The sequence below is a fragment of the Panthera leo genome, chromosome B4 (assembly GCF_018350215.1).
Source record: "Panthera leo isolate Ple1 chromosome B4, P.leo_Ple1_pat1.1, whole genome shotgun sequence".
In the NCBI taxonomy this organism is placed as follows: domain Eukaryota; kingdom Metazoa; phylum Chordata; class Mammalia; order Carnivora; family Felidae; genus Panthera; species Panthera leo.
Window position 1 is genome coordinate 136,987,187 of NC_056685.1, and position 18,161 is coordinate 137,005,347.

An 18,161-nucleotide genomic window follows, 5' to 3' on the forward strand; every position below is an offset into this window, starting at 1 on the left:
CCCCTCTTGCTGGGGGACGCAGGGGACCTGGCTTTACTCACCTCTGTTGCTCGGTGCCTCCATCGGTCCAGCTGATCTAAATATTTGCAGAATTGACCCCTGTGGCATTAGCCACATGCCTTCCCCTCTTCCCTGCCTCCGTTTCCCCACCGCTGAAGGGGAGGTAGGCCTGATTCTCTGAGGATACACCTTCCCCTCTCAGCCTGTCCCTCTTCAGAGCTGCTAATTACCAGGCTCAGTTGGGAAACACGAGATCTGAAGGCTCTAGAAACCGGTTCCATCCTGTGACCCAGAGTTTGCCCAGAGTTCTGGGCTCTTGTAGTTCACCCAAATCTGGGGGACATTTAAGACCCCAGAAATCTCGAGGAATCTTGACTAGTGACTCTTCACTCCTTAATAGTGACGCCTCACTATTCTTATGCACTGAACTAATAAAAAAAAAGCAGATAATTTCCCTTTGTGCTCTGGTTTCCAGGAAGCTCGAAGGCACTTCTCCTTGACTTAGAAATGGTGGAGGGTCTCCTCTATCTACCCGTGGGTTTCTACCTATGAGCCCTGAGGAATGAGGTGGGATGCTGGGACACATGTCCAACGTGTGGTCCTTCAGGAAGATGGCCTGTGGTTGTTGATGGGGCCACGGGGGAGAGAGAAGGGGCCCAAGGCAGGGGGACAGAGGGGAGGGGACACATCCAGGGGTGGGGGCACCACATGGCTTCCTAGCTGGGCGCCCTGCTTGCACTCGCAGGCCAGGCTGCCCTCCACCCCACAGCCAGGGAGGGCCTTCTAACGGCCAGACCCCACGGGCCTCGGGCCCCAGCTTCCAGCAGAGGAAGCGCCCAGGTCCCCATCCGAACCGTACCGGGGGACGCCGCCAGGGGGCGCCCGACACCAGAGCGTGGCTCCCACTGGGTCGCGAGAAGGAGCCGGGCTCGCCCGCAGCGGGATCCTGCTCTGCGCTCTGGGGGTTTGGGCCCTCCGCACCAAAAGCACACTCTGGGCACCTCACCGCCTCTCTTCCCCCTTCTACACCCAGTTGAGGTACCATCGCCTCCAGGAAGTCATCCTGGGTCTCAGGCTGGGCCAGGCTTCGCCCCCAGCCTCCCAGAGCCCCCTGGGCTCTGTCCACACTGCCAGGCCCTGCTCCCTTCTTCCAAGGGAGTGGACAATGACACCCTGGGTAGGGATGGGCCTGGGTCACCCATGACCCCAGAATGGCCACTCTGGCAATGGTATTCAGGTGAATACATCTGGGAGCTGGGAGCCCCACGCACCTTTCCTGGGTCATCAATGGCGGAGGTCCTGGCCCCCCACCCCTCCCTTGCTTGGGGCCTAAGTGGCTACAGACTGTCAGTAATGGGTTCCCTGGCTCCCACCCCCGTCCCATCTCATGTCTGTAACCTCTGAGGAGTGCCCTCCAAGCCTGCAGGCTGAGCCCTGCCTCAGTTTCCCCACCCCTTCCGGCTCCCAACCTCTGGCCTTTGCACCAGCTGGTCCCTCCACTGGGACGCCCTCCCTGGTACCATACATCTCTGCCTGCTGTTTCCTGCTTAAGAGGAGTGGTCAGCTCCTGACACTCGGGCAAAGGACTCAGAGATGTTTGGAAATGATTTTCTTACAATTAATAAATTAGAGAGGGTTCCGGTTATCTCTGTAACGATCTGTTTCCCTCACGTGATTTGACCTCACAGCGGTGGCTGCTCTTGTAGACGTCGCGTGTCTGGCAGGCAGGATGGCTTTGGAAAGGCTGCATCTGAATGTTCTCAAACATCCAGACCCCCCTCCCCAGGGTCCCTGCTGGCCTCTGGCTCATACATGCACCACGTAGGGGATGCGTGACGCACGCTGGAGAGACACCTCCTGGGTTCGGGTCCCAGCTCCATCCGACTCTGGCTCGCTGTGTGACCTTAGGTAAGCTACTGAACTTCTCTGTGCTTTGATTTCTTCCTTTGCAAAACGGGATGGTGATATCGAAGCTACCCCCCCCCACCCCCAGCCCCGGCCTCCATTCTCAGGAGGGTTAATGAGACCAGGCCTGCAGAGGACCCAGGAGAAGGCCCAGCACAGAGGAAGGGCTTAGAAGGGTTTGTCATGAGCAGTGCTGCTAAGCACAGAGTCTGCCATCACTTGCTTGGGGCCCCGTGGCTGGGCCCCCCCCCCCCCTCCCCGGGCCCTTGGCAGGCTTGTGAGGTCCGGCCTGGGCCCTCAAGAACCTCCCTCCTCGTGCCGCTCTCTGGAATCCGCGACCACACGTGGGAACACCCCCATCCCCTTAACTCACAGCTCCCGGAGGAGCGCGGGCGTTGGCGGAGTAATGATCCTGGGGGGAAGAGGGAGGGTGTCACTGCCTTTTCCTGGGTGAGGACTCTTCACCCTGGGGGGCCTAAGTTGAGGAAGCAGGAGCTTCATGTGGGGGCTTAGTGCGGGAATGAATGACTGGACAAATGAATGAATGAGTGAGCAGGTCTGGGGCGGTGCCAGCAGTGGCTAAGGACGGGGGTGCTGGCTCGCCCACCTCCCAGCTGTGTGGCCTCAGGCTCGGCAGCTCTGAGCTGCAGCGTCCCCCGCTGAGCCACCAGACCCTGTGCCCAGCCTCTCGGAGGGAGGACATGCTCGTCTGCTGAATCCATCCGCTGAGGTTGAAGGTCTAACCCCCCAGGGTGGCCGGATTTGGGGGTGGAGCCTATACGGAGGTCACTGAGTGAGAGGAGGGCATAAGGGTGGGACCCGGATCCCATAGGATTAGTGTCCTCGTAAGAAGAGACACCAGAGAGCTCGCAGTCTCCGAGTGCAAACGGAGGAAAGGACGTGTGCGGACACACACAGAGAGAAGGCCACGATCTCTGTGCCCGGAAGAGAGCCCTCACCAGGAGGGGAATCAGCCTGACCCGCGATCGTGGAGACATCTGGCTTCCAGAACCATGAGAAACCGAATGTCTGCGGTTTCAGCCGCCCGTGTCTACGGTACTTTGCTGTGGCAGCCCGAGCTGGCTAAGACATCCGGAGGGCACGGCGTCTAGAGGCAGAGCTGGGGCCGGGCCCTGCCTGAGCACCAGGCCCGGGACTTCCTGGCTCCCTTCTCTCTGCTGGTCTGAGCACCTGTGTCCTCCCTCTCCCCTCCCCCCTGCCTGCCTGCCTGCCTGGGGCTTGCAGAAGGGGCCCACGCTACCCTTCCCACCCCTTTCCACCCCGGATGAGAAGCCCGCTCCCGCCTCCTCAGCGTTCCCCAGGGAAGAGTCACCCCCTGCAGGACGGTGGGACCCACCTCGCCAGATGATCTGAGGGTCAGCCACTCACGCTATGGCTCTCCAAACACCTGTGGGCCAGGCACCGCTCCTGGGACCCCTAGACCGCCCTTGGGGAGGTGACGTTTGAGACAACAGACACATGCGCCTCAGATAACCCGCAACGGGTCACTCCTGGCAAGCTCTAGCAGAGCCTGGAACACAGGGAGCCCTCAGCGATGCCCTCTGGGGTCACCCGCCCGGGTGCCTGCAGCTCCGAGATTTGGTGTTTCCGGGCCTCTGCGACACAGGTGCTCTGAGATGGGGTGCTCCCCTCCCCCCCCCCCCCGCCCCTCCAGTGTCACCAGACCGGTCGCAGCACCTCTTCCTATGGGTGGGGTTGGCCCCTTGCCCCTGGGGGAGGGGGGGCGAGCAGGCCCTGGGGAGACATGAGCTCAGGAGCCACACTGCAGCGCCCCCGACCCTACTCTGTCACCCCAACACCATGGCCCGGGAATAATACCTTCCAGGATGGCGAACGCAGGGTATTTCGAGAAGGAGTTTACACCGGGTTATCTGCGTGAGCCCTAAATGCAACCACATGTCTCCTTATCAAGAGAGAAGCAGAGTTCAGAGGTAGCGTAGGAGGCCACGCGACCCACGGAGCAGAGATTGGAGCCATGTGGCCACCAGCCGAGCAATGCCCTTGGTGGCCAGAAAGCGGAGGAGATTCTCCCCTGCAGCCTCCAGGGGGAGCACGGTCCGGCCGACACCTGGGTTTCAGATGTTGGCTCTGGAACTGTGAGAAAATACATCTTGGGGGTTGGAAGCCAGCAGCTTGTGGTGTTTTTTTTTTTTTTTTCCAGCCCCAGGAAACAGACACACCTCCCTTTAAAATGGGCGTAAGAGCTCCGACCACAAAGGATATGGTGAGGACCAGATCCAAGGTACAAAACTCTTCGAACAGCACCTAGCTAGCACATAGTCGGTGCTGGATGTGTGAGACCCTTACTCTCTCCTGGCCCCCTTCTCGGCCAGCGGGGGCCAGCGGGGGGCACAGGCCAACCGAGGCCTGGCTCCAGGGACTGAGCAGGGGAGCAGGGAACTCACAGTGACCTCCGCTCCCGGTCCCGCAGGCTGATTCAGCCCAGGCCCCGCACTGAGACCTCTGTGCCCTGCACCTTCTGCATTTAGGGCACTGTCCTAGGCTCTGGGGACATAGGGAGCCCGGTACAAATGGTTTCAGCTGTAGGCAGGGGTGGGGTGGTGGGGGGAACAGACAGCTGAACAAGTGATGACTTAAATACGGTTTTCAGAAGCCGGCGAATGGGGGGTCAGGAAAAGGTTTCCCTTCCGGGGGGGTGGGGAGGGACGTTTCAACTCGGATTGTCAAAGATCAGTGGGGGTCAGGCGGGCGCAGGTGAGGACAGCAGCCTGATGCAGAGGACAGCTGGCCCGTGCGGCTGAAACTCAGCACGGAGGCCACAGCGGTGCAGGAGGGGCGCCCTGGAGGGGTGACCAGGGTGGCAGCACCCGTGCCTGTCAGGCTTGGAGGGTCAGGGGAGGATTCTGGAATTTTCCTGAGATGAACAGGAAGCCATTGCAATACTCCAACCCAAACGACGTGATCCCGCCAGAGTTTTAATTTTCAGAAACCTCTCTGCGCAAGGAGATACCGTTTCACGCCTACTGGGGCGGCTGCGACAAAAGCGACAGTGTGGGTGAGGCTGTGGGGACAGCGGGACCTGGGGCATTGCCGGAGGGAATGTAAAATAGCGCAGCCGCAGTTTCTCAGAGGGTGGCCTGGAGTTGGCGCCCGTCCCAGCAACGTCATCCCAGGTGTCTCCCCGGGAGAAAGGTGCACCTGCCACGCAGACCCTGTGCCCGAATGCCCACGGCAGCGTCACTTCCTGACGGCCCCAAGGCGAGAACCACCCAAAGGTCCTTCTTCGATGAGCGGATACAGGCAATGCGGGTTGTCCGTGCGATAATAGACGGCCGTAAGAAAGGAAGGGAGTCCTGACAGATGCCGTGACCTGGATGAACCCTGAACACGTTGCGCTCAGAGAAAGGAGACGGTCACAAAAAGCCACATGTTGTCTGACACCCATTGTGCGAAATGCCCGGAACAGGCGAATCCCCACAAAGAGAGGCCAGACCAGGGAGAGGGGGCGCAGGGGTGACTGCTAATGGGCACGGGGCTTCTTTTTGGGGTGATGAAAATGTCCAGTAGGGGTGAGGACTGCGCGGCCCCGTGGATAGACTGAAGGCCACCGAACTGGGCACTTCACGTGGGACGGAGAGGTCCTTGGGACGCTGTCTTTGCTCGGACGATTCGCTGCTGGGGCTCGTTTTTCCTGGAGTGAGGGTCACAATTCTGCTTTCTTTCCGCTCCCGTTCTCAGCTGGTGCTTGTCCTGCCCTCCCAAGCTCAGACCTCGAACCCACATCCACGAGCGCTCGTGCTGGCTGGGCTGGGAGACATCGCTCTCGCTTCCACCCTCCCTCGCGGCCCAATTCCAGTCCATCCCACAGTTCCTGCTCCCCCCCCCCCCCACTCACCCCCAGCCCTTCCGCCATTGCCCCAGCACGGACCCCGTGGATGCCAGGATCACTGGCTCCTCCTGCCCTCCGGCTTCTCACTCCTACTCTCTCTCACTCCTTCCGTGGCCCCCTACTTCATGAAAGCTCTCCTTTACTTCTTGTCTCCCCTTCTTCTCCTCCTGAGCGGAAGCCCCCCCAGTCCCGCATCCCTGGGGCCTCCACATCAACGACTCTGGTGGATGCTGGTCAGCCCCGAGCAGCACGCAGCCTCTGGCCACACTGTCCCCTCCTGATTCGGCATCATCCCAGAGTGGCCCCGTAGAGCGGACCCCCCTCTCCTCCGGGTGCTGTATGTTGCCCCCAAGAAAAGGCCCAAAGCTGAAAGCCCCCCAGGATTGAACCATCACATTATCCGCTCAAACCGAAAGCAAAAGGGAACAATCGAACTCACTATTCATGAAGGGATTGCTTACAAATCACACGGGGCAGGGGGGTTAACACGTGTTTGAGAGCAGAGCTCTTGGGGTCCCACGCTGCGGGCACTGGGGGCTGGATCATTCTTTGCTGTGTGCGGTTGCCCTGTGCGTTACAGGATGTTTAGAGACATTTCTGAGCCCCACGCGCTGGATGCCCCTCCTCATCACCCCGGATGGGACAACCAGCGCTGTGCCCGGACATTGCCACATGTCTGCGGGGGGCAGAATGGACCCCTGCTGAAAACCCTCTGCTCTGGAGCAAGCATTGGATAGAGCATCCTTGGAAGGTGCGTTGGGGTCCTCCGGAGAGACCCGGCCACAACAGTGTGTGTGTGTGTGTGTGTGTGTGTGTGTGTGTGTGTAGAGAATGCGATTTTAATAAACTGGCTCATGGGATTGTGGAGGCTTAGTAAGTCCAAGGTTTGTAGGGCAGGCCGTCAGGCTGGAGGCCTGGAAGAGCTGTGGTTGAGGTCCAAACACCATCAGGAGACAGAATCCCCCCTTGCTCAGGTGACGTCAGTCTTTTTTGTTCTCCTGAAGCCTTCAACTGATGGGATGAGCCCCACCCACATCATGGAGGGTAATCTGCTTTTACTCAGAGTCCACTGACTCACAGAAACATCTAGAATAATGTTTGACTAAATATCTGGCCACCGTGGTCTAGCCAATGTGAGGCATAAAATTCACCGTTGCAATGGGATGCAGCCTCCCCTAAAAGAAATCACTTAGAAAACCTTGAACTTGATTCAGTAGTCCTCCTTCCTTTCTTCCTTCCTCCCTCCCTCCTTCCTCCTTCCTTCCTCCCTCCTTCCTCCTTCCTTCCTCCCTCCTTTTTTCCTTCCTTCCTTCCTCTTTCCCTCCTTCCACCTTCCTTCCTCCTTCCTTCCTTCCTCCTTCCTTCCTTCCTTCTTCCTTCCTTCCTCCCTTCCTTCCTCCTTCTTTCCTTCCTTCTTCCTTCCTCCTTCCTTCCTTCTTCCTTCTCTCCTTCCTTCTTCCTTCCTCCCTTTCCATCCTTCCTTCTTCCTTCCTTCCTTCCTTCCTTCCTTCCTTCTTCCTTCCTTCCTTCCTCCTTCCTTCCTTCCTTTCTCCTTCCTTCCCTTCTCCTTCCTTCCTCCTTCCTTCCTTCCTCCTTCTTTCTTCCTTCCTTCCTTCCTCCTTCCTTCCTTCCTTCCTCCTTCCTTCCTTCCTCCTTCCTTCTTCCTTCCTTCCTTCCTTCCTCCTTCCTTCCTTCCTTCCTCCTTCCTTCCTTCCTCCTTCCTTCTTCCTTTCTTCCTTCCTTCCTCTTTCCTCCTTCCTTCCTTCCTTCCTCCTTCTTTCCTTCCTTCTTCCTTCCTTCTTCCTTCTCTCCTTCCTTCTCCCTCCCTTTCCATCCTTCCTTCCTTTCTTCCTTCCTTCCTCCTTCCTTCCTTCCTTCCTTCTTCCTTCCTTCTTCCTTCTCTCCTTCCTTCTCCCTCCCTTTCCATCCTTCCTTCCTTTCTTCCTTCCTTCCTCCTTCCTTCCTTCCTTCCTTCCTTCCTTCCTTCCTTCCTCCCTCTTTCCCTCCCTTCCTTCCTTCCTCCCTCTCTCTTTCCCTCCCTTCTTTCCTTCCTTTCTTCCTCTTGGTTTTTATACTGGCAAAGTTATTTTCGAACTATTTTATTGTATTTTAAGCAAAAATACAACTAAGTATATATGTTCATGGGTTAGGAGTCAAGATTTCAGGTAAGAACATAAGTACCAATCACAGAATCAAATAATGTAAGTAAGAATGTGAGAACTACATTAGAAATATTGACACAAACTCATGATTTTAAATAACTACATTAACAGTTATTAATGATTTTATATATATATATATATATATATATATATATATATATATATATATATGCCCCTGTGTCCCTGCGTGTGGGCCAGGAGCTACGCGGTGGACCTGTAACACCTTGGTGAGCAAAAAGGGCCAAAAGGCTTTTAAGGATTCCTGGGGTCACGTCAAGAGGACACAAGAGCTTACTTAAGGGACTCCCATTGGCCAAAGTCCTGACGATTTGGAGCTCAAAAGAAAAAAAGTGACTATACTTGATTAAAGCACACTAACGCTTTGAAAAACCAAGCCCATAATGATATAGAACATTAAAAAGTTACAATAATGGGGGGGGGGGGGCTGGGTGGTTCAGTTGGTTAAGCGCCCGACTCTCAATCTTGGTTCGGGTCGTGATCTCACGGTTCACGGTCTCTCTCTCTCCTCTCTCTCCTCTCTCTGTCTCTCCCCATGCTGACTGGCTCACTCTCTCTCAAAATAAATAAATAAACATTTTTAAAAAGTTACCATAATGTCTTACAGAAGGTGACCATAATAGAATGTGCTTGTGCTGTCTCATCATTCATTTGGTTATTGAATCAATAAAGAATACCTTTGTTTGGGGCACCTGGGGGGCTCAGTCAGTTAAGAGTCTAACTTCGGCTCAGGTCATGATCTCACGGTTCGTGGGTTCGAGCCCCGCATGGGGCTCTGTGCTGATGGCTCAGAGCCTGGAGCCTGCTTCAGATTCTGTTTCTGTCTCCCCTGCTCGTGCTCTCTCTCTCTCAAAAATAAAATAAACTTAAAAAAAAGTAATAAAAAGAATATCTTTGTTTGAAGACATTTTCCTACTCGAAGGCAAGGACTCAGTAGAATAGTCCAGTATTCTGTAACTTTCATAATGGTAAATTAGGGTTTGTTGAACAATAATTCAAGGGGAGGGACAAGTGGGTGTGAGGGCAGACAAAGTAAGATTAATGCAAGAGTTGATCATTGTCACAGCTGGGGGGTGGGCACAGAGAACTGTTGTGCCGTCGGTCGACTTTTGTATATATTTATAATTTCCATAAAAATTTTTTTTTAAACTTTTTATTTGATTTAAAAAAATTAAAAATATTTTTTAACATTTATTTATTTTTGAGACAGGGCATGAATGGGGGAGGGTCAGAGAGAGAGGGAGACACAGAATCGGAAGGAGACTCCAGGCTCCGAGCTGTCAGCACAGAACCCGATGTGGGGCTCGAACCCACGGACCGTGAGATCATGACCTGAGCCGAGGTCGGACGCCTAACCGAATGAGCCACCCAGGCGCCACTCATGAGAAAAAATGTTTAAGTCAGAAGGACAGATGAAACAAAGTGGGCCAAGTGTTGACTATTGGTGAGGCTGAGCCCCAGGCACATATTCTCTTATCTCTACTTCTGTGTGTGCTTTACGTTCTCCATAACAAAAATCGGATTTTCTAAGTGTTCGCGTTTGTTAGCGTCATACGTCAGAATCTTAGGTCTGCAGGCTGAACTCAAACACCGAGGAGACCCTTAGATATCACTTCCCGTGGTACGTTCAGCCATCCAGCCCGAAGGGAAAAGACCAGGCTGATCCCTTTTTCATCTTTCCACCCTCCTCTGGGCCCCCTGCCCCCCATGGGCTGCACCATTGGGCTCCCCACTCCCAGCCTTCCCTTAGGGTCCAGCAGCGGGGGTCCTGGCTGGAGATGGAAGGCTAGAGGAGAGTGAGCTGGGTGTGTCTGGCTCTCCTGGAGGCCCCCGGCAGGAGCCAGCTCTCCTGTCTTCTAGCAGATTCTCTCCTTGCCCCTTGAGGCCTAGGAAGGGCCACCCCATGCCTCGTTTGTGCGCAGTCCCAACTTTCCCATTCTGGTGTGCAAACCTTTCCTGCACCGACTCAGGACCCCTCTGCCCAGCCAAACCTCATCCCCGCCAGAGCCCAGCCTAGGTGCTGCTTCCTTGGGGAGCCTTTCCTGCAGCCTGGAAGGAGTCCAAGCCCGATTCTAGGCTCCCCGAGCCTCTCCCTAGCCTGTTGTAGGTTTTTTTTTTTTTTTTTAATGTGTTTCTGTGTGATTATTTGATGAATGTCCGCTTTTCCTAATACAGAGCATCCTGAGCACAGGGGCTCTTTCCCTCTGCAACTGTTGGAATAATGGTATTCCCAGCACACAGTTGTAGGCACTTTGTAAGAAGTTTATTTATTTTTGAGAGACCCAGAGACAGCGTGAGTGGGAGAGGCAAAGAGAGAAGGAGAGAGAGAATCCCAAGCAGGCTCCATTTCATCCCCACCCGGGTCTCGAACCCCTGAAACCGTGAGATCATGACCTGAGCAGAAACCAAGAGTCTGGCGCTTAAGCCACTGAGCCACCCAGGCACCCCAGCAGTTAATAAGCGCTTGTTGAATGCATATTCCTTTGAAGGAAGGAATTAGTGAGGCGCTTTATCCTACAAGCAAGTGCGCTTAAGGAGCTGAATTTTTTACTTTAATTTGGATGCGCTGTGAACAGCACGTGTCCGGCGGCTACAGAATCGGACACGCGGGTCTAGAGAAAGGGGCGGGGCTCAACCTTCTGGATGGATGTGAGGAGCAGCCGCAGACCCGCCCCTCCCGAAACACACCCTCCCCTCCGCTCCCCTCCCACGGTCTAGATCGTGCGATCGGGTTATTTGTCTGGAGGAAAACTGCTTAACAAGCGACTGCCCAGGATCTGCTTATTCAACCTTTACCGGCTCACTTAATCCTCACAATTGGGTCCTTTGTTATATACATTAGTTACTGATTTTATTATTTTTTTAAAGTTTATTTGTTTTTCAGAGAGAGTGAGCAGGGGAGGGGCGGAGACAGAGAGACAGAATCCCAAGCAGTCTCCAGTGCTCACAGCACGGAGTCCAGTCCGGGGGTTGGAACCCAAGAACCGCGAGATCATAATCTGAGCTGAAATCAGGAGTCTGACGCTTCCCCGACTGGGCCACCCAGGCGCCCCATTCCACGAGTCTAGTTCATCCTTAGAGCAGACCCGTGAGGGAGAGATTATGATCATTTCCAAATGAGGACAACGTGTAGCGAGTATTTTATTTGCCCAAAGCACAGCCTGCAGGGGCTGACAAGTCCCTTGGGCTTAACCTGGGTGCCTCCTGGCCTCCGGAGGGAACAGTCTAGGGAGCCCTGAGGCATTCACGGATTCACAAGAACTAGTTTGTCCTGCCTTTCCGGAGAGGGGGTGGAGTTAGGGTGGGGACGCGACACAGAAAACTCATTTTAGATGTGTGGTTATTGGCAGGGTGTTCAGATGTAGGAGTAAGACCCAAAGGGCAGTGTCGGAAAACACCAGATTGATCGAGATGTGGGCACAAATAGGGCAAGGACAGGGGGTTCTGAGCCTACCCTGCTGGGCTGTGCTGCGTGGCTGTCCCCGGCTCTTCCCTCCGGGCCTTGGTGGCTGTGAACGCACACGGTGGGGGCGGGCGGGGGGGCTTCCAGCTGGCTGGGCAGTGCCTGGGTTGGGTGGGCTTTGGGAGGGGGTGAACAGCAGTTAAATCAGGCCAAAGCCCGGAGTATAGGCTCCCAGTGCCCAGCCATCACCCGAGGTCTGGGGGTGCCCCAACCCATCCCTCCATCCACAGCCCCCGCCCCCCCACCCCCGCCCGCAGAAGTTCTGAAACACACAGTCAGCGTAACAGAGCGTAAACAGAACCAGCGGCCTGGGAAGCAGGCTCAGCTTCCAGCAGGAGACAGAGGAAGTCACTGCAGCTTGTGAATCCTGTTTTCTCCCCTGTAAGGGCAGGGGTGGGTCTGGGGCGATGAAAGAAGGAAAGTAAGAGAGGGGGAAGCGCTTGGAGCTAGAAAGTCAGGCTTCTGACCCACCCAGGTTGGTTGGGGGTGAGGAGCCAGTGGGGACTGAGCCATGAGGCAGAGGGAGAGCAATGCTGAGCCAACAAGGACCATTTGGGGCCGGGCAAGAAAGGGCCCCATGCCTGCCAGCCTCCAGATCCCACAGATAAAGAGAGATTAATGTCTAATCCAGGCTTCATTCCAGAGATGGACAAACCAGTTTGCCAAGGCTCAACCAGAGAAGCCTCACCTTGCCCACCACCCCCCCCCCCCCCCGCCCCAGGCAAGGGGGTGGGGGCTGAGCATCCATCTGACCTTCCTGTGCCTCGAGGCACAGCCCTTGACCTTGACTCTCTGTGGCAGGAGCAGTGGGGGATGGGGCTCCAAGAGAGTCTCCAGGACCCAGCGGGTCTGAGGGGCTGCCCTCAGTCCCCTGCGCCCTAAGGAACTTGGGGACATTCGGTAAATTCAGGTTGTAAATCAGTCCCCTCACCTCCTGCCACCCTCAGGTGTCTCTGGGTGGGAGAAGCTGTTGCTGGCCCCAAGAGATCCCCAAGACTCTAGGACAGAGAACCAGTCTCGTAGACCCCAAAGTGGACGCCGTCGGGAGCAGGACGAACATTGTAGATGGATCACTGCGCTGGGCTCTGGGTGACCTGTTCTAGCCAATTTGCTTCTTTCCCAGAGCCTCAACTGGGAAAAAGGGAATCCAAAGGTCTAAAACCGACATCTTGATTCCCTGTCCCCTCCAGACCCACTCTTCCTGCGCCCCCGTCTCGGTTTACGGCCACTCCAGCCGGTGGATGGTGGAAGGTGGCCCAACCTTCAAAATATATCCTCAGGGGGAACAGTCCTCCTGCCCCCGCTGATGCCAACCTGCTCCGTGCCTTGCCATAGCTCCTTCTTTCACTCATTCATTCAACACTGATGGGCACGTGCCCTGGGCAGGGCACCAGAGTCACTATAATAAAGAAGACTCCATTGTGGCCCAGGAGGGGCTCTTATTCCGGGGCTTGGGGAGCAAGACACTCCAGTGGAACAATGTCATCAGCGCTAGAGAGGTCGTGTGCGGGAGAGCCCCGGAAGGAAGACTTCCTGGAGAAGGACGGATTGGTCTGGGTCTTGGAGGACAGGGGATCCCCAGGCAGGATCGTGGCTCAGTCACCCCAAGCAGTGGGCACAGGGGAGGGGCCTTGAGAAAGCATCAGTTATTGATATCAAAGTTGGGGAGCACAGAGAAAGCTCTCATTTTTGGAGCCACAAAGGGCAAAAGAGAGAGCATGGGGAGCTTGGGGACATGCCAGTGTCCAGTGGGGCTGGTGGCAGGGGTGAGGGGAGAGTGGGGAGGCAGACAGGTTGGCGGGAGCTGACCCACCATGCAGGGCCTTGGGCGCTGGGGTAAGAAGTGTGGCTGTATCCTGAAGACCGTCAAGGCCCCCAAGGGGGTTTTTTGCACAAGGGAGGTGACAACCAGATTCATATTTTAGAAAGGCCCCTCTGGAAAAAATAATTTCAAACAGAGACGGGGGGCAAACCATAAGAGACCCTTAAGTACAGAGAACAAACTGAGGGTTGATGGGGGGGAAGGGGAGGGGAAAATGGGTGATGGACATGGAGGAGGGCACCTGTTGGGATGAGCCCTGGGTGTCGCATGTAAGTGATGAATCATGGGAATCCACTCCCAAAGCCAAGAGCACAATGTATACATACACTGTATGTTACCTAACTTGACAATAAATTATATTTAAAAAAAAAAAAAAAAAAAAGGAAGTCCCCGCTGGCTTCTGGGTGGAGATGCACTGGAGGGGTGACAGGTTAAAGAGACCCAGGAGGAGGCAGGGCGGCGTAGTGGTTAGGGACTGGACACTGGGGTCCCATGACCTACGTTTAAAATCTGCTTCCCACTTCTTACCTGGGGGCCGCTGGACACACCTATTTGTCCAGCATAGCAGCCGACGCTGGGTGCTGGGGTTAGAGACTCTGTTCCAGAGAGATGTTTACATTCTAGGTCCTCAGCCTCAGTTTCCCCATCTGTAAACTGGAGGCAATAATCATACCCGCCTCCCAGACCAGATGTGATAAACGAGTTAATATATGTCAAACGCTCAGCATAGTCCCTGCACCCGGGGGCTCCTGCTGTTACTGGTTACTGGTCCAGGCAAGAAGGCACGGACAGAACCAATCGTCAGCTGTGTTCCCCCAAATGCACATGCTGAGGTCCTGACCCCCGGTATCTCTGAAAGTGACTGTATTTGGAGACGGGGCCTTTAAAGGGGTGATTGAGGTCTGGAGGATGAGCCCTAATCCAATGTGACTGGTGTCCTTAGAAAAAGAGGAGGTCGGGACACAGGCACACAGAGGGATGTCTACGTGAGGACACAGGGGGAGGACGCCCAGGAGAGAGGCTCAGAAGGAAGCAAACCTGCCCACACTGTGATCTCAGACTTCCAGCCTCTGGAACCGTGAGAAACAAGGTTTCTACGGCTTAAGTCCCCAGCCTGTGGAATCTGTTTGTGCAGCCCTAGCCAACTGATACACACACCAGGCAGCATAGCAGGACCGGAAAGGAAGACACGGATATGAGTCGCTTGGGGGGGGGGGGAGGGCGGGGGGGAGCTCGTGTGCCCAGCACACAGTAGGTGCTCATTATCTGTTGAATATGGTTGGATCTGGCAGGACAGGGACCGGAAAGGGAGGGCCGAGGACCGTCGAGAGAAGGCGGGACAAACCCGATGGCACTGGGCAGAGGCAGATGAGAGCTCTAACCGCCAGCACTGCCCAGCCCCCAACCCCCAGCCACACAGCAAACACTTCATGCCTCTGCTCTGCCAGGGGGCACCTTGAGAGCCCACATTTACTGAGAAAGACACCAAGGCTTTGGAAAGGGGCAGGGACTGGTCCCGAGGGAAGCAGGGGCAGGGGCCTCCGGGACCACCAGGGCGGGGACGCTCTGCAGGACAGGTGGCTGGAGGCTGGGAGAGAGGTGGGAGCTTCTGGGAACAGCCTGGAGCTGGGCGGGGGGGGGATGGATGGCCAGGCTCCCAAGGCTCAGGGCTCAGGTCACCTTACTTACATTCATTTCATTTTGTTTTCACGTGACTGGATCCAGGGGCACCTGAGTGGCTCAGTCGGTTAGGCGTCCGACCTCGGCTCAGGTCACGATCTCACGGTTCGTGAGTTCAAGCCCCGTGTCGGGCTCTGGGCTGACAGCTCGGAGCCTGGAGCCTGCTTCGGATTCTGTGTCTCCCTCTCTCTCTGCCCCTCCTACACTCATGCTCTGTCTCTCAAAAAATGAATAAATGTTAAAAAAAATTTTTTTAAATAATTGAAAAAATGAATAAACATTAAAAAAAATAATAATAAAACAAAGTGACTGGGTCTTAGCACCTTGGAAAGCTTCCAGGACTTTTCAGACGTAGCCCACACTAAAGGCAAGAGCTCACTGCGGTGAGGATTTCTGGCAACTTCTCTGGCTTCTAAAGAAAAGAGTCATGGAAACCAGAGGCCCAGGCCGCTCTGGTGCTTGGAGAAACATGTCGGGGTCAAGAATTTCCCACCCGTAAATTCCCCACGTTTCAAGTTCAGAGGAGGTCTGCGCAGGGCTGGGGTTTGCATAACCTCTCACATCCCAGCTCTTCCTGCTTTGCGGCCTCCTGACAAGCTTGTCATCTGGGCCAGGGTTCACGAAGATGGTCTGATGCACTGAGACGCGCAAACAGATGTAAAGTCAGACTGAAGCTCGGTGCCCTGGAATTTGCTTGATCAAAAAGGGAAATTAAAAAAAAAAATATATATATATATATCTATATATAGGCAAAAACGGTTTTGGAATGTGCACCCCGGGGCGCTGGGCACAGGAACCCCCCTGTCAGGGCCTCCTGGTTCCCCATGTCCCTCCACGCACACCAGCATGGTGTCTCCCAGCCAATGTGCCACAGTGACCCCATTTCCCCTGGCACTTGTCCCTCTTCAGAATTCACCAAACAAAAGTCAGCATCTTTGAAGTGGATGTTTATAAATCCAAGACTTTTTTTTTTTTTTTTCCCAGAATGTTTGGAGGCCTTAGCAGATTATTTTAACTCTTTTCCCCAGATGTTCTTGCCATATTTGGGCAAGACAAGAGACAGGAGGGCTTTTTTTTTGTTGTTTTTTTTTCATGAGAAACTGCACTGTCTGGGAGAAGGCCACGGATGCCCGGGTCTTCTCTCTCTCACGGGCGATTCTGGGCTGAACCTTCACGAACAACTCAACCAGATCCTGTTCCAGTCCAGGTACACAAATGATCATCAGACGGGAAATGTCAGCCGGTAAACAGTTTTGGAGGAACCCCCAGCACCTTGCCCAAGAGATCCCTATCTCTGGGGCAGAGACTTTCTGTCACTTTCTGTGTCCCAGAGATAAGGATCTGATCATCCACTGGGCATGTCAGGGCTCGGGGCGACCGGACTCATGCCCATTTCACAGAGGGGAAAGTGAGGCCCAGAGAGGGGAGCAGCGTGTCCGGTTTTTAAACACATCTTCGCTTGGGCACATTTCAAATCTATAGACACGTTTCAACAACAGTATAATGAATATCCATGTTTTTTACCAAATGTTAACATTCTGCGACATGTGCTTTCTCTCTCTTTCTCTCTCTGTCCCTCCTTATCCACGTATCTGCTCTCGCTTCGGAGGCGGTGACATCGTCCGGCATGCAGCTCCTTCTACGTGACCACGATACTGTGACTGCATTCTGGAAATGGCAGATCTACTCAATATTACTATCTGATACACATTCCATAATCTGGATTCCCCTCATTGTCCTACTAGCCGTAATAGGGCTCTTTGTAGGTAGTTTTCATCCAGGAATTAATCAAGGGTCACCAGGGGCGGTTAGTGGTTGTGCCTCCTTCAGTCTTCAACAGTTCTCAGCCTTTTGTTTTGTGTTGTGTTGCTGACATTAACATTTTCAAAACACCCAGGCCAGCTGGTTTGCAGAAAGTCCCTCAATTGGTGTTTGTCCGGTTGTTTCCTCTTGGTCTGATTTAGGTTAAACTTTTGGGATGGGAACGCTGCAAAGAAGATCCTGGGCCCTTCTCAGAGGCATGACACCAAGGAAGCACATGAAGTCAGTCTATCCATTATTGGTTACCTTACGTCTGATTACTTCCCTAAGCTGATGTCCCCAGATTCCTGTACATCTTGTTCCTTAAAAAATCTTTCACCTGTGGGGCGCCTGGGTGGTTCAGTCGGTTAAGTGCCTGACTTTGGCTCAGGTCATGATCTCGCTGTTTGTGGGTTCGAGGCCCGCGTCGGGCTCTGTGCCGACAGCTCAGAGTCTGGAGCCTGCTTCGGATTCTATGTCTCCCTCCCTCCCTGCCCCACCCCCTGCTTGCACTCTGTGTCTCTCTCTATCTCTCAAAAATGAATACACATTAAAATTTTTTTTAATTTTATTTTTTATTTTTTAAAATTTACATCCCAATTAGTTAGCATATAGTGAAACCATGATTTCAGGAGTAGATTCCTTAATGCCTCTTATCCATTTAGCCCATCCCCAAACCTTAAAACATTTTTAACAAAATCTTTCATCTACGGTTTTAACATTCATTGAGATGATTATTTCTTGAAATCAGTTATTACCAGGATGTTTGCAAAATGGCGATTTTTGGTTTGTCATTCCTTGTACATTTACTAGTTGGTGTTCTCCGAAGAAAAATGTTCTCTTTTACAACATTTAAAAAAAATGTTTTTTTAATGTTTTTATTGATTTTTGAGACCGAGAGAGACAGAGCACGAGCAGGGGAGGGGCAGAGAGAGGGGGAGACACAGAAACTGAAGCGGGCTCCAGGCTCTGAGCTGTCAGCACAGAGCCCAACACGGGGCTCGAACTCACGGACTGTGAGATCATGACCTGAGCCAAAGTCGGACGTTCAACCGACTGAGCCACCCAGGCACCCCATACATTTTTTTTTTTTTTTTACTTTTTAAGTTTTTTAAAGATTTATTTATTTCGAGTTCGAGAGAGAAAGAGAGAGAGAGCAGAAGAGAGGGGCTGAGAGAGAGGGAGACAGAGAAACCCAAGCAGGCTCCACACTGTCAGCACAGAGCCCAATGCAGGGCTCGAACCCCCAAACCACAGATCATGACCTGAGCCGAAGCCAAGAGTCAGATGCTCAAATGACTGAGCCACCTAGGCTCCCCTGTTTTATAACATTTTTTCAAGTGCCAGTATTGGCCCGCGGATTCATGTTTCACCCAAGGGGCTAGATTTGTTACTTTTATTATTTATTTTGTGTGCAAACTTTCCATCTGGCCGCGGGGC